This window comes from Ostrea edulis, chromosome 3 (genome assembly GCF_947568905.1).
Source record: "Ostrea edulis chromosome 3, xbOstEdul1.1, whole genome shotgun sequence".
Lineage (NCBI taxonomy): Eukaryota > Metazoa > Mollusca > Bivalvia > Ostreida > Ostreidae > Ostrea > Ostrea edulis.
The window spans coordinates 92,508,678-92,524,155 of NC_079166.1; the positions used below are offsets into that span (position 1 = coordinate 92,508,678).

Here is a 15,478-nt window from a genome sequence, read left to right on the forward strand (position 1 = left end):
TATATAACAGTTACACAACCTACAAACACCTATTGAGAATGTTACATCGGCAAAGTAAATTTAAAAAAAAAGATAGATAAACTACTTCAAATTCAGATATAAACGCTATATTTGTTCAGAATAGTAATAGTAATATTTTTTCCCTGTCAAAGAAAGAAAACAAAAAAAAAAGATTTTCGCATTTAGCCTATACACTTATTTTTCCGTGATCGGGATCGTGGGCCCCGCAGGGTTTTCTGAAAGTGTGCACGGGGAACACACGTGTTTCCGTTTCAACGAAAACAACACAGCTTCACTGTGATTGTCACAGCGAACGCTTGTATTTTACATCTTTAAAACGACCTGATGTCAGAAGAAGAAGATACCCTGGATCTCCTGTTGCAGGATGACCCAAACGATCATGCATTCAGTATAAACATGTAGATGTAAGTTGATGTAGCCACATAGGCCGACTAGAAAGAAAAAAAAATTGCGGTTTTGTGATGTTATGAAAAATTCACGATTAATTAACCGCGATTTGATGCCATAATTTGTCGTTTCATGAAAGAAAATATTTATATTTTATTATATCTAAACCAAGTGAATAACACCCAATTGTTTAGTAGAGCTGACATCATTTAATCCGTCCTGGTCCGGCATTGATCAGTCTGATTACACCCCCCCCTTCCCCCCCAGAATTATCTCCTTACCTGACGCGCGAGTGTAAGAAGTGAGTGGATTTAGTGTGCAATGGGAAGGGGGATGGGGTGGTTTTAATCAGACTGGGCATTCATGACCGCTGGTGAGTAGGCTATTTTTCCAAGATTTTTCCATGTTTATAAAAAAATATCTTTCTATGAAAATAAATCACAATCTGTTAGAAAAACACATTTTACATTATTGTAATGACAGAATTTATTATCATAATTTGAATTATTTTCTTCATATTATAACAGAAATAAAAACAAATTGTGTGTTTGGGCCAAAATGGGGGGGGGGGGGGTAACACCAATCAAAGTGATTATGACAGGCTAATGAAAAATCATCTTGATTTCTCTTTTATCCAAATGCATGTATTTTATATACACTTAGTAGCTTATGACCATGAATTACATGTGATCCATACATGCTGGTGCTTGTATGGTATGAGCTGATGTGCATGTGCCTCCTTCTTGCCTAGATTTTTCTCTAATTTCGACTGAATCCACACCCCATCAGAGTAACATGCGAGGGGATTTAGACACTGTGTACCATGAAGAACCAATTCAATTCTACTTTTATATCTGGGGTCATTCACTTTCCTCAGAGTTGCAGTATTTTCGCTGGACCCTGTAGGTTTTAACCTGAATTTCTTCAGTATTTGCCCCCATGTATATGCTAGGCATAATGCTGACACCTACATGATGCATATTTTTTTTTTCATTACACACTTTGCTACACTCGTAATGTATAATGAAATAGTCCATTCATTTCTAACACATGTATGCAATCCCTTACCAAATGTCACTTCAAATACAGGACACCTCTATCTATAAATAAATTTGAGCTGTATTTAAGTGCGAAACTGTCCCTTGCTACCATGAAACTTATATTTTGTTTTAAAACATAAGCCAACAATTCTTAATTGTAATTTCTTTTTATCTTTAAAAAGGGTATGGACATCCCAATATTTAGTGGGAAGGTCCCAGGTATCATCCGCTAGTGACAGTGACTACTGGCAAACCCAGACATGCATTGGAGGGATGTTGATGTGGAGGACACAGGGACACCTGATCCAAGAACTGTTATATTTCATTCGGTTTCGGAGTGACAACCTGGCATTCAGTTGGTATGACTCTTTGAGGTTGAATATAGGGTTAAATCCGTATACATTTGGTTAACATTCGAATGAACCTAGATAATACATTCACAAATGGAATCATGGCGTTATGATACACTGATATGCATGTACCATTTTACTGATTTTTACTGCATTACTAGGTATCACATACATACAAAAAGAGACACAACACGGGAAATCATTATATCATTATTCTGTTTCTAATTAAAAGGTATGACAAGTTTTCTAAATGCTGACAAATAAGCTATGGTGGCCAATACTGATTAATAATTATTTGCAATTTCCTTTCAGATATGGGACCCGTTTATTCAGAGAACTGCAGATTTTATGAAGCTGTTTTGACAGAAGATTTAGTTTTCTCCATCTGTGTTGCCATCAACCATTATGCTGAGCTGGTCATATCTAGAGGGAAGGATCGTCATATGCTTCCCAAGGAAGTTCGCAGCCTCTCACTGAAGAGGATACTAGTTAAAAAAACCGATATTATGACAGTGATTTCCAGTTTAAAACGAGTAATAAAATGCATAATAAAAATATTACCTTTACCAAAATTAATCTGGCTGCACATCTAACACATTTATTAAATGTGTACTCAATTACCTCAGATGCAAGGTGAATATAAAATTTCATAATTAAATTTTCTGAGGGCCTTGATTATAGAAAACATTTACAGAGCCAATTGAGTATTCGAAAGCTCTGACAATACATTAGTATTTAGGGCCTAGTATTAAGAAATCCCCCCCCCCGATTTTTGTGCATTATCTTATACATGTCTGCTGTGAAGTTCCAGTCGATAGACAGATGTTGGTGAATGCATGCCCCTATCGGAACAACCCAGTATCAACCCAGTATCAAGAATTGTATCTAGAACTATTTTTGTTAAATATAATGCAAGTATAAAAGTTTAAATCTAGTGATTGAAAGTAAGTGGGGATCCGGGTTAGAATATGTCCTCAGTATCCCTTGCTTGTCGTAGAAGGCGACTAAATGGGCCGGTCCTTTGGAGGAGACCGCAAAAACCGAGGTCCCATGTCACAGCAGGTGTGGCACGATAAAAATCCCTCCCTGCTCAAAGGCCATAAGCGCCGAGCATAGGCCTAAATTTTGCAGCCCTTCAACGGCAGTGATGACGTCTCCATATGAGTGAAATATTCTCGAGAGGGACGTTAAATTATATTCAATCAATCAATCATTCGTATATGTTGAACTTGGGAAGGAAAAACGGGAGTACTTTTTGATAACATTTGATAAAGTGTTGTTGCTTAGAAACCAAATATATTTGAATACAAAAAAATTATTTATTTTAGATTAACAATAAAGATCTTTGTTTTAATGTTGCGATACTTATTCTATTTAGTGGAACATATGGCAAAACGTCATATTAGAAAATGATGGATATGTATATAAAGTACGAAATTTCCATTTTATGACCTTTGACCTTAATTCTCTTCATCATATATTTTGTTAAAAACCCTTTAAAATGATTGAGATCTATTTTAAGATTATATTTTTAAAATAATGTGACATTTACTAATCATCATGAATGTAATTATGTTTAAATTGTGTCGAATGGATGCAGAAAGGCAAATTATGGTCAAAAGTGTACTAAAAGTGTTGTTACTTAGCAACCAAAATATTTGTTTTTCAATAAAATTGATTAATTTGATTGTGGTGTTTTTGTAGTATTTTAAAAGGCACATCAGCTCATGCATTTAGAATTTCCTATTTTTTACTCTAATCTTGTAAGAGGGGTTGTAATATATATATTTCAGAGAAAAAAGGTTGCAAAATTGTGCACTTATATGACCTTTGACCCCGTAGACCTCCTTGAGGTCATGGGATACCTTGACAAACTTTATAAGAAACTGTTCCCTGTCCAATTCCTAACAAAATTATATGTCGTATGTTTGCCCCAAATCGTGATACATGCAGATTTAAATCGATGTAAAAATATTGTCATTTAGTCTTTAAAAACCTCTGAAATCTGCCGGTAGAGAAAGGGTTAATGCTATTGATACTAAATTGAAAGTAAATAGATATTTAGAAAGAAGAGGTAGTTCTTTACCAAAATTGTAAATTTGATTATTCCAGGGGTAGGGGTTTTGGTATCAGGGTGGGACCAAAATGTTCAGTTATTAAGTGTGTGAACAATAGACATTTTTAACTTCTTCTTGATAACCATCATTCCAATTCTTTTCAAATTTGGTATGAAACATCTTTGGAACAAGGGGGAACATAAATTGTAAATTTCAGGATTCCTGCATCCCTGGGGCCTTAGGGGCGGGGTAAAAACTGCCAAAAAAACCCAACCAATTTTCAAAATTGATGTAGAGCAGGAAGGCTTCTACCAAACTTGTAAATTTCATGTTCTCCGGGGTAGGGGTTATGACCCCAGGGCAGGGCCTAGCTTGTTATATAGTGTTTATGTGTAAAACATTTAAATAACATTTTCTTTAGGGCTTTTGATACTAAATTGAAACTAAATGGATAGAGCAGGTAGTCTTGTTTTATACTGTTGCTGAACATTAGAATTTAGCTTAGATATTTAGAACAGGAATTTTTTTTCTAGATTTCATTGCCCATGGAAGTAGTGATACTTTTTCACTAGTATTCAGGTGACTGATAAGGCCTGTGGGCCTCTTGTTTTCTGTTCTTGCAGATATCTATTTGATATTTGGTATGTCTCTTTGCAATAACAAGTCACATATTAAGTTCGAATTCCGTCTTGGTCCGTTAATTTTTCACTTAGTTATGGCTCTTGGACTTAAAAAAAAATAGTAGGCATTATCAGTTTTCCCGTCTTTTTAGCTCACCTGAGCGAAAAGCTCAAGTGAGCTTTTCTGATCACCCGTATTTCGGCATCCGCCAATCTGTCTCTCTGTAAACTTTTAACATTTTCGACTTCTTCTCAAAAACCACTGGGTCAATTTCAGCTAAAGTTGGCACAAAGCATCCTTAGGTAAATGGAATTCTAAATTGTTAAAACAAAGGGTCAGGCTACCTTCCAAGTGGAGATAATCAAGAAAAGGTAGAACTAGAGTAGGGTCATTAAAAAATCTTCTTTTCAAGAACCACTGGGTCAGAAAAGATGAAATTTATAGATATAGATGGTGTGTCCAGGGGTCCGTGTTTGCCCAACTATCTATTTTGCATTGCTTGTAGGAGTTATGAGATTGATCACTGTTCATTATCTTAACCTTGCATTAGGTAGTGCAGATTCTAAATTGTAAAAATCATGGCCCCCGGGGGTTGGATAGGGCCACAATAGGGGATCAATGTTTTACATACATATATATAAGAAAAATCTTTTAAAATCTTCTTCTCAAGAACCACTGAGTCAGAAAAGCTGAGATTTATATGAAACTTCCTGATATAGTGCAGATTCAGGTTTGTTAAAAGCATGGCACTCGGGGGTCGGATGTGGCCACATTAGGGGATCACAGTTTTACATACAAATATATCGGGAACATTTTTAAAAATCATCTTCTCAAGAACCACTGAGCCAGAAAAGCTGATATTTACATGAAGCCTTTCTGACATAGTGTAGATTCAAGTTTGTTCAAAGCATGACCCCTGGGGGTAGGATGGGACCACAAGGGGGGGGGGGTCAAAGTTTTACATACAAATATATAGGAACAATCTTTAAAAACCTTCTTCTTAAGAACCATTGGACCAAAGAAGTTCACATTTACATGAAAGCTTTCTAACATAGTGTAGATTCAAGTTTGCAAAACCCATAGCCTCCAGGGGTAGGTTCGGACCATAATAATGACAACGGTTTTACATGCAAATATATATGGAAATTCTTCTGATATGGACCAAGGTGACTCAGATGAGCGATGTGGCCCATTTATAACGTTTAATTAATTTAGTTGTGCTTGCAGATATTCATTTTATATTTGGTACATTACTTTGCCATAACAAGTTACATATCAATTTTGAATTTCATATTGGTCCGTTCATTTTTCATTAAGTTATGGTCCTTGGACGTAGAAAAATAGCATGAATTGTTAGTTTACATCCAAGTTTCTTATCTCTGTGGATAAGAATTAAGAATACTACACTCATTAAAATGTATAGCATAGTAATACAACCATATAGATAAATTATTCATGATCATCTACATGTCACAGTTTATTGACTTGGATAAATACCTAAACCTAATTATAAATTTGTCTTTTTTCCTGGTCTAGTTTCTCCTCGAATAGTAGTTGATTTCCAACCATTCCTATCCTGGTTCCCCAATTTTCCCTTTTACCATAACCTACATAATGAACTTTGAATATTGTTGTAGTACAGTAATTATTGCAACCGGTAAGGGACTATGTATTGCCATGCAATACTCTCAGAATGCTTGTTTTATTTTGTGTTACCATACAAGGCTTTAGCATTTTTAATTTTTTTTTTTTTGTGTTACCATACAAGACTCAAGGACTTTTAATTATTTTATTTTGTGTTACCATACAAGACTCAAGTACTTTTAATTATTTTATTTTGTGTTACCATACAAGACTCAAGCACTTTTAATTATTTTAGTTTGTGTTACCATACAAGGCTCAAACACGTTTTAGCTCACCTGAACCAAAGACTCAATTGAGCTTTTTTGATCGAAATTTGTTTGTCGTCGTCATTGTTGTCAGCGTCGTTGTAAACTTTTCACATTTCCATCTTCTCCAGAACCACTGTGTCAATTTCAACCAAACTTGGCAGAAAACATCCTTGGGTGTAGGGAATTTTAAGTTTGTTCAAATGAAGGACCTTGCCTCCTTCAAATTGGAGATAATTACAAAAATCTTCTACTCAAGTACCACTGGGCCAGAAAAGCTGACATTTATATGAAAGCTTCCTGAAATAGTTTGTTAAAAACCATGGTCCTCAGGGATAGGATGGGGCCACAGTATGGGGGATAAAAGATTTATATGTAAATATATTGGGAACATCTTTAAAAATCTTCTTCTCGAGAACCACTGGACCAGAAAAGTTTATATTTACATGAAAGCTTCCTGATATAGTGCAGATTCAAGTTTGTTAAAACCATTGCCCCCAGGTGCGGGGTGGGGTCGTTAAAGGGGATCAAAGTTTTACATACATACATACGTACATGTATGTATAGGGAAAATATTGAAGAAAAGGTTTATATTTACATATTATGTACATGAAAACTTCCTGACATAGTACAGATTCAAGTTTGTAAAAATCATAGCCCCCAGTGGTAGGGTAGGGCCACAATAGAGGATCAAAGTTTTACATAGAAATATATAGGAAAGATTTTTAAAAAAAATTTCAAGAACCGTTGGGCCAGAGAAGTAAATATATTTACATAAAAGATTTGTGAAATAGTGCAGATTCAAGTTTATAAACATCACACCGCTCGGGAGTAGGATGTGGCCACAATAGGGGATCAAAGTTTTACATACAAATATATAGTGAAAATCTTTGAAGATCTTCTCAAGAACCACTTGGCCGGAAAAGTTTACATTCTGACATATAGTACAGATTCCAATTTGTGAAAGCATGCCCCCCTCTACCCTCCCCCCCCCCCCATTACACACACACACTCTTCCACTGTTACCATACAAGACTTATGTAAAGTTTGGAGTGCATTTAAGGAATAACTTTCTTGTTGTCAAGGGAGATGGAGATGATCAATAGATACCTTAAATCTAGATGGTCACTCATTATCAATAAATGGTCACTCATTATCAAATCTAGATGGTGACTCATTGTCAAAAATAGACGGTCACGTATTGTCAAATCTAGATGGGCATTGTCGTTGTTGATGTAAACTCTCCAGAACCACTGCATCAATTTCAGTTAAACTTTGTACATATCATTAATGGATGAAGGATATTGAAGTTTGTTCAAATAAAGGGCCATCTCATATCCCCTTCAAATGGGAGATAATCACAGAAATGTAAGAATAGGGTGAGGTAATTTAAAAATGTTCTTAAGATCCGCTGAGTCAGGTAAGCTTCCTGACATAATGTAGATTCAATTTTGTTAGAATCATGACCCCCGGGTTTAGTTGGGGTCAAAATAGGGTATCAAAGTTTTACCTGCTGATATATAGTAAACTATTCTTCTCCAGAACGACTTGGCCAATTTCAATCAAACATTCTTGGAGGAATGGTGAAAGGGATTCAAGTTTGTTTAAATGAAGTACCATTCTCCCTTTAGAGGGAAGGTAATCACAAAAAGGTGAGTCATTGAATTATTTTTTGTTTACATAGGTTAAATATACAAGTAAGTAAAAGTTTCATTTTCAGCAGATTTTTCTATTTACAAGTGAATTATGAACACAATTAACCAGTTTGTCATGTGTTTGTGACATCTCATTTTGGTTTAAACATATCTTCTCTTAAGTAATCTATATGTAAACAAAAACACGGAGCAATAGTTGTTCACATAACAAAGAAATAAGAGTGCTGTATATCTCTCGTAACTCAATGAAAGACATAAACATGTTGCTGACCAATAGAAATGTCACAGTTAAGCATTATAAACATTAAAGGGGCATTAACTGTGAAATTGGTGGCAACCATATTTTTTTTTTTAAATATCTCGATGGCAAAGGAATATATATTGAATGACTAATAAAAACATTTATTCTGTACAAAAAACAAGAGACACCTAATAAAACTACATTACATAACTGCTTTTAGTGTAAAGGAATATATAACAAAGATTTACTGTCTTGCCAGACAATGATTATTTAACCACCAAAATTACCTATATTCATATACCTGTTTTGAGGTTAAAAAGTGATTGCAATAATTAGATACTGGTGTTATTACTGAAATATATGTTATCAATCAATTTTTATTGAATTCAATTTTTGGTGACAAAATTGCAAAAAATATCCCTTTAAAATGTGGAAAGTAAGATTTGAACATTTTTTAGTTCAAATCAAACCCATGCCCCTTTAATCAGCTTGATAAAATGATAGTCTGTGTGTGAAGGGTTGGGGGTTTAACACAAAGGAAACATTTGATGATTTACATAATCACTGAACACAATTCAAACACGCTTAGTGAAGTCAACAGGAAAATTAATGAAATTGCAGCTCCACTGACAAGAAATAACAATTTCCTCTGGGGAGAGAGAGAGAGAGAGAGATAGAGAGAGAGAGAGAAAAAAGAAGAGAGAGAGAGAGAGAGAGAGAGAGAGAGAGAGAGAGAGAGAGAGACTCTACATTTCAATACACATTTCTGGTATTTTGTCATTGAACATATTTACATATATGAGATATTTTGAGATATTGAAATATATTTCAGGTGACGATGGCTTGTCTGAGTGTTGGAGAAGAGTGTTATAGAAATCTGAAGGAAGGATCCCTACATTCCATCTAAATGGTCAAGCAGAACTGATCAACTTTTATATTAAAGTTCAGTTAGTTTATTAAATACATGTACCATGGACATTCTATGCAGGAAAGGTGAAGATAATGAACAGTGTTCAATCTCATAACTCATATATTGGTTTCCACTTTCCCTACCTACCCTAAAAATTTCTGCCGACCCTTAACACATTTTTTTCCGTTCTCACAGATTTTGCAAATATCATCACTACAATATTGACTTATTCATCAAATTATTTTTTATGCACTAATACTAGAGAAATTCCAAAAACACAGAAACGGTTTTTGTTTACAGTAAAGTGAAGAAATGTATTGATTAATCATATAAATTTTATTTGATTACTGCAAAATTATTTTTTTAGTTGGTTTAAGTTTGTGACTAAAATTCAAGGTATATAAGGCTGTGTTTGATCAGTTTACTTCACTTGGTTAGGTGCTGACATCATGGTAAGATTTCTTTTCTCTTAATCTGAACAACAAAAGCCTCAAGGTTTTAAAACTCTGAATATAGTCACTAGCATGAAATAAGCATACTTTTTGTAAAAATAGGTGTTGGGAACTGCTAAAAACTTCAAGGTTTTACTGCAGACTTAAGGTTGTTATTTTGTTAGGATAATACTCAGAGTTAGCAGGTAGTTTGCAAGTTTATTATAGGTTTTTCCTTTCCAAGTCCTGTTTCAAGGTGTAGTGGATAGCGGTAGGATATTTTATACTTTAGTACTGACAATCATATCCTAACACAGTACTCTCTATCTAGGTCAAGATGTAGCTTGTTCTCTTTCTATTTTTGGGGGGAAATATTTAAGATTATTGAAACCAGTAGGGACATATTTAGATATTTTCATTCTGTCATATTTTCTTACCTCTGTTACAAACATTTCATTTTTTGCTGATTCATTTCAACTTTGATTCTATTTCATACTTTGTTATTTTATTATTTAATTTGTTATTTGCTACCATTTACAATATCAATCAATCCTAAATCATTAATAAATTGTAAACTCTTTCCCGGTGTTTTCATTCGGAAATGTTGACCATAGTTCAGGAATAACGATACCTGGATTGAATTTTACTAGAGCCAGTGTTAACAGGGCATTCCATCACTCGAGTTATTGCCCCTGATATACTGGTTTTGGTTATAGAATTTTGGTCGTTGTGACCCTTATACAGAATTTGGGTTCCCATGACCAGGATTCCCGTTACAGTTGAAAGCAATCTTAGAAAAATTTAAAATCCCTGCTGGGCTGGAACATGCAATTTACAGTTCAGCAATCGACGTGCTAAGCTACTGAGCTACTCAGCTAGGCAAGAATTTATGAAATGAATAGACATATATTGCTGGTATTTAAATGTTTACCCATGTTTTAAATGGAAGTCAGTCATTATGACGATGTAGAGTACCTCCTTAAAGTCTGCTAAACAACTCATTTTGTTTAATGATGGTCAATTTTGATCATAGAGAAACAATGGAGATTGTTTCCTAGCTAAGCGACACTAGAAACAAAAAAATTGAAATTGTCATTTAATTGGGGGTAAAGAGATCAACTGAGAGTGTCAGACCATTTAGATGAAGAAAAGGGGGTGAACTGAGGGTGCCAATTATAGCGCATGAATTTACAAATGGAACAACAATTTCAATGATATTCGTCTAGATATATGTATAAGAAGGAGGTCTGTTGAGGCCTTTAGAAATGGCATCAAAATTCCAATAATAAAAAAAATGTTAAAATCACCATTAAAATGAAGGAAAAGAAAATCACCATTAAAATGAAGGAAAAGAAAATCACTATTAAAATGAAGGAAAAGAAAATCACTATTAAAATGAAGGAAAAGGGGCAACTTCAAATCATAATAAGAGTTGTCAGACAACATGGCTCGCCAGGAAGCATGACTCTATTTAATCTATCCCTTTAGTTTCAAAGGCTAAAGTTTTTAATACGCCCGTCATTAGACTGGACACATTATGTTATGGCGATGTCCGTGCGTCTGTCTGGCTGGCTGGCGGGTCATCCATCCGTCCGTCCCAGGTCATGTTTTCCAGACTTTTTTCCATAACGGATGCATGTACAACTTTGAAATTTGGTCACATTATCTCCCTCAAGAATTGTAAGAGTGAGTTTGCATTTCAACTGGATTGGTCCCTTCTTGACCTACTTTAGGACTACAAGTAGGTCAAACAGTTTTCCGGACTTTCTTTCGTTACAGATACAGACATTACCCTGAAATTTACGCATAAGTTTTCTTTGAGAGAAATACGAGTTCAGTTTGAATTTCAGTTGGATTGGTTCATCCTTGACCTACTTTTTGAATTTTGTTTTAGGTCAAACAGTTTTCCGGGCTTATTTTTCCATTACGGATACAGATATTGCTCTGATAGTTAGTCAAAGGCTTTCTCTCAGAGGAATAAAAGTTCAGTTTGCATCTCAGCTGGATTGGTCAATCCTTGACCTACTTTTTGGAAAAAATAGGTCAAACAGTTTTCCGGGCTTTTTTTCATCACTGATACAGATATCACCTTGATATTTTGTTAAAGGCTTCCTCTCAGAGAAATAAAAGTTCAGTTTGCATCTCAATTGGATTAGTCAATCCTTGATCTACTTTTTGGAAAAAAAATAGGTCAAACAGCTTTACGGGCTTTTTTCTCATCACTGATACAGATATTACCCTGATATTTTGTCAAAGGCTTCCTCTCAGAGGAATACAAGTTCATTTTGCATTTCAGTTGGATTTTTACATCCTTGACCTACTTTTTGGAAGAAATAGGTCAAACAGTTTTCTGGGCTTTTATTTTAATTATGGATACAAATATTGCCCTGATATTTAATCAAGGGCTTCCTCTCAGCGGAATACAAGTTCAGTTTGCATTTCAGCAGGATTGGTCCATCCTTGACTTACTTTTGGAGTGAAAATAGGTCAGACAGTTTTCTGAGGTTTTTTGCATTACGGATAGAGATATTGCCCTAATATTTAGTCAAAGGCTTCCTCTCGGAGGAATACAAGTGCAGCTAAAATTCAATAAGCAAAAAGACAAAAGTTTATTGCTCAACATACAATATTAGGAGGAAATATATTTTGAGTGTGATTTAATTAAGAAAAAAGGCCAAGGAAACTGATGAAAAATATAGAGAATAAAGGCCAAGAAAACCGAAGAAGACTATAGAGAATAAAGGCCAAGGAAAATGAAGAAAAATATAGAGCGTTTCTACTTACCTTATTTTGTTCACAGATAAAGATTAACCTTCTAACAGGGTTACTTCCAGGAATTTTATGAACTAAGATTTAACTGATAGATTGTCAAATATGTTTCCGAGAATAATTCTTAAGCATCGTTAAAATTTGTTTGGTAAGTTTCATATAAAATTTCACTCTTCATTTGTTTTTACGGCTATCTCGAACATTTCAACAGTAAAGTTAAACAAATTCTTTCAAATGAAGTTTATAGCTTAAGATTGTATATTTGTATGACTTCAAAAATATATTTTAACATAGATAATTTCCATAGTAAGACAGTACATATATGTTTATAAATCAGTGTCATTGTACATTCTAAATGGTCACAATTAATATAACTATTCCTAGTTGTTTGTAATTAAAAATGTTTAAATAAGACTGATTCACCTTTTCTGATTGTACATTTTTTATTTGATCAATTCACGCTAATTAACATAAAAATCATAAGAAACCTAAAGCAAAACAATCACTGTTCCTTCCTTGTTATGTCAGATGACTGTTGCTGCCCAGTTTGGTGTTGCAGTTTTTTCTCTTTGTTTTGGAATAAACAAAACTAAGCGATTTGTATCGATGAATCCTCTACAACATACACTACCCAGATGATACTGAACGGGCTGTAAACCTCCATCGATGAGTCCTCTACAACATACACTGCCCAGATGATACTGGACGGGCTGTAAACCTTCGTAGATGAACACTGATATGGAATGAGAAGATACTGAAATTAAACTTTGAGTTTAATCAGATGCATCTGATGTGTCCTATAGCATAATTTGTGTTCTAGATTCATGAAACATCTGATGTGTCTTATAGCATGCTTTGTGTTCTAGATTCATAAAACATCTGGTATCTGATGTGAATGAATATATTCCTTGGCGGAACTAAAACTATACGCTGAGTGTATGTAAAACTTAAACGGTACCAATTTCGATGCACCAGATGCGCATTTCGACAAATGTCTCTTCAGTGATGCTCAAGCCGAATTAGCTCCTCGAAGATCATAAATATAAAGTAATATGATAAATGAAAAGATGAAGGTACCGAACAGTGATCAATCTCGTCATTCCTATACAGAATACAAAATTAGGAGTAAAACAAACATCAACCCAGGAAACACCTATGGTCGGATCATGCGCCTTGTTGGAATAAGTAATACCCTGTCGACCGATCACACCCACTTTGAATCCCATATATTGATCAGATTAAAAAAAATATTCCATTGCACGACAAGTCCAAGGACCATATCTAAACCACTAATCATTGCAAATGAACTGAACAAGCTTATCATAATGTTTATCAAGTCAGGTTTATCTCAGAGATAACAGGGTGAAGCAGGAAATGTTCTTCCACAGAATGTTGAAGAAATGAACTTAAAATTGTCTACACATATAACGAAATTTGAAGTTCTTGAAAATGAGCTAGAAAGAGTGGAAACTAAAAGAGACACACTGTCTTCTAAAGACTTGGAAGATCTTACACTTGAACATGATTTAATGAGTAATTCAGTTGCAAAGAAAAGAAGAGATATAAATTCTTTGGTTACCGAAATTACCGAGATCAAAGCAACTAATCAAAGCCTAGGCATGTCAGTAAGTGATGCTGAGACAGAAGTAGAAAATTAAAGACTGAGTTTCAAGAGAATACTATTGTCCAAGACGAAAGAGAAAACTTGTTACAGCAAAGCTTGACAGAATCCAAATCTCAGTCTGAAGATAATGTGAAGTTAAATGAGATGTTTTCAATTCTACAGTCAGAGCTAATCACCACTAAAACAGAAAATGAAAATAAAGAAAAACAACTCTCATTTCTTACTGAAAGCACGTTATTTCTAGAGACTGAATTAAAAAAACCTACAATCAACAGAAATTGAACTGAGAGATAAGTTAAAACATTTCAAGAGAAAAGCTTTGATCAAATTAATTCTTTAAAAGTATCCGAAGAATCTCTCAAAAAGGACTATGAAAAGAGAAGATATGTACAATAGTTGATATTCTATTTTGTTAAAAGAAAAGGGAAACCTTGAATATTTATTAAAAGACCACCAAAAAGCATTGCAGGAAAGAGATGCCAGACTAGTTTTAGTGGAAGAAAAGCTGATTTGTCTAAATGACGAAAAGAAAACATTAATCGACGAGAAAGACCCATTGATAGACAAGCTGTCTTTGACAAAATCACAAATGTGTGTTCTGCAGGCTGAGGTTGAGGATTTACAGATGCAGAATGTTGTTGTAAAAGAACTTGTATTGAAACATACCAAAGAACTTCATTGCACAAGTGACAGGCTGCGACATTTGGAAGAAAGTGCCTCTGCTTTAGAACAATCTTTTGAGAATCAACGTAGATTGCTTCAGACAAAAGAGGAAACAATTGTAGAACTTAATGAATCAAAAACAATATCAGAAACACAAATGGTGAATCTTTTGAAAGAATTACAAGATCTGAAGTCAGAGCATGCAGAAGAAATGAATAATTCAGAAATTCAAATCAACTCTCTGATGTCTGATATTAACTGCCTAAGGGAGGGAACAGAAAAGTTGGATAATCAGATCCAGGCTCTAACGAGCAATTTCCAATCTCAAGTTGAAGAAAATAGAGAACTACAAAAGAAATTATTGCAACGTGATCAAGAAATCACTGTCTTGATGGAACATTCTCAAGAACTAGAAAACCGTTGCTTTGAGATAACTGAAGTTATTACGAAAGTAAGATCGGATGAGAATAAGAACAAAGTAAAAAACCATGATGAAATGGTTGAAAAGAACGCTAAAATAAAATGCCTGGAGGGAGATCTTAAGAGATTAATGCTCGACTTGGAAAGTAAAGATAAACAGCTAGATAAGATCAATTCAGATTTAGCATCAACAAATGAAGCTTGTAGAAGTACAACAGATATATTGCAACAAACATGCAATGACATGCGAGGAAAATACATCAACGAGCACAACAGATGTAGTGAACTTCAAACTAGAGTAACAGAGGTAGAGATTGAGGTAAAGGCCAAGCATGTACTCATAGAAGAGTTAAGACAATTACACCAGTCAGACTCTGAACAATTCAGAAATGCTCAAAGC

General features: G+C 34.5%; 1 protein-coding gene and 1 long non-coding RNA gene across 2 annotated transcripts in view; one reads left to right on the forward strand and one right to left on the reverse strand.

Annotated features, from left to right (window-relative positions):
• The window catches only part of LOC125673047 (uncharacterized), a 424,666-nt gene that overhangs the window by 123,968 nt on the left and 285,220 nt on the right, over positions 1-15,478 (reverse strand). The window lies entirely within an intron of this gene.
• Positions 12-10,182, forward strand: LOC130053021 (uncharacterized). Its single transcript, XR_008801456.1, has 2 exons — positions 12-1,807; positions 2,111-10,182. It is a non-coding gene; the product is annotated as an uncharacterized LOC130053021 (long non-coding RNA).